Consider the following 2,246-nt stretch of genomic DNA (forward strand, 5'->3'; position numbering starts at 1 on the left):
AATTGGGCCCAAATCATTGCACATGCATCCTTCACCAAAGTTGCTAAAATTGGCAAAGTTTCAAAGTGTGTGAAAAACAACTTGATAGGCTATACATACATGACCATGGTGATCAGAATGAGGATTCCTGCTTCCCCAAGCTTTAAACCATTGCTTCCCTAACCTCCAGTAAAGGATAAAATTGAAGATTTCACTTGAAATCGAGTTTCAAATCTCCTTCTATTTTGAGATTGAAAATCCAAGAATCCAAGCCTCTCTTTGATCCATTTCACTTCCTGCAAGCTTCTAGAGTTGAGCCAAGGCCAATTGGAAGCAAGATCAAGCTGAATTGAAGCTACTCCGAGGTGATTTTTCTCAAACTTCTCTTCTTCGATTCTCCCTCATTTCTCAACTATTTTGCTTGATTATTGGTTGTCTGAAGTCTTACCAATGTAGGTAACAAGATTGAGTTGCTTTGAGGTCAAATCGAAGCAACTTAGATCATGAACCTCAAATTTCATATCTATGTATCTTTCAATATACTTGGAATTGGATAAAATGGAGGTTAGATTCGAGCTCCTGAGCATTTTTCCTTTAAAATCATGTCCTTGGTTTTCATTTTTGTAATGGTTTGTGGTGGACCAGTCCGGTGAGGTCCATCGGAGAAGATGACCGGAGCTAGGGCTCTGGTGGTGCGTTGGCACCTTCCAAACTGTTTGATCCTTTCAAATTATTTTAATCTTGGCCCTTGGTTCTGATTACCACGTGTGTGATGCATTGACTCAGGTTCACCATGGAACGCGCACGCTTGACCATCAGATATTCCACCTTAATTAATGAGGGAGATCTGATGGCCCTTGTTTTTTTGTATTTTCTGAATTTCCATTTAATCTACTTATTTTATTTTATTCATAGAAATTTCATTTTTAATCCAAAAAATATGGGATTTTCACCAAAAATCTTTAAATATTTTTCTCTTCCATATTCTGAATTAAAACTATTTTTTGGATTAACGTTGGTATTTTTCATGAATTAAATGTTTTTGTGCATATTTTTAATTGTTTTAAAATACTTCTAACTTTCTAAAAATTGTGAATTTTTTTGTCTAATGTCCTTTGACCATGGGACCTAGGATAAATCCCTTGGCCATTTATTCGGTGTTTTAAAGGGATTTGAGGTTTTGTCCAAATTCAAATGTATTTTAATTAATTTTAAATGTGATTTTTAATTGATCAAATGTTTAAAAATTATGTTGAGCCATTTTTATTATCTTGTGATGTTTGACTTTCTATTTGGGCCTTGGTCATAGTTGATTTGACTTTTGTTTGATCAAAACCATTGGATTTAGGGAATTGTTGAAATATACATTTCATCTCCCAAAATGAATGGATGGTATTGATCGAATAAATTTCCTCTCATGACCAATTTGTGTTTCTATCTCCCCTCCCCTCTTTATATTTATCCCTATTCTTCCCCATTCCCTCATTTGACCAATGAAATCTCTAATGTCTAAATGCTAATGGATTCATCAATGACCCTGTGTCAGATGAATCAATACAAGTCTGACTGAGATATGTCATTCCCATTTTCTTTTAGTGTGTGGTATGTTTTAGGAGTTTGGTTATTTGTACCAAATCTCTAACATGCATTAACACCTATATTTTTATTACTCGGCCTCAGATAGTTGTGACTTCTACATAAGTCCAAATACGATTGCTTAACATAGAGCTAAATTTGATCAAGAAAGCATATCATTCTAGTAAGTGAGATTGTAAGTCTCCTATTCTTCATGGCATTGTATGGAAACTTGACCTTTTTTCCTTTCATGAGAGCTAGTGGCATACTTGTTGAATTATCCGAGTTGGAGCCCTTCTCATGGAAGATGTCTTGGTTTAAGGATTGATACTTATGAATGAATGGTTGAATGTTCTCCAAAGAATGACTTAATCAATTAAAAAATTCACCACTAACATTTGACTAACTCTTATTCATTATGCTTTTACTTTTAAATCATTTACTTTATGTAATTTAAATTTAAGTCATTTATCATTCATTGCTATTTACATTTTCATGCAACTTGTTTATGTTCAAGTCCTTTTTCACTTTGCTCATTTGAGTCATATCTTGTGATTGTATATATTTGTTTGTATGCTTTGATTTTGTTTGTGGTCTTAGGACCTTAAAATACATAATAACAACAAAAACCCTAAAAAACATTTGATGGACTGTTGGGACTTGATCTGAGCTTTTGGACTTAGAACTAGGCA

The sequence above is a fragment of the Lathyrus oleraceus genome, chromosome 1, assembly GCF_024323335.1.
Source record: "Lathyrus oleraceus cultivar Zhongwan6 chromosome 1, CAAS_Psat_ZW6_1.0, whole genome shotgun sequence".
NCBI classification, from domain to species: Eukaryota; Viridiplantae; Streptophyta; class Magnoliopsida; order Fabales; family Fabaceae; genus Lathyrus; species Lathyrus oleraceus.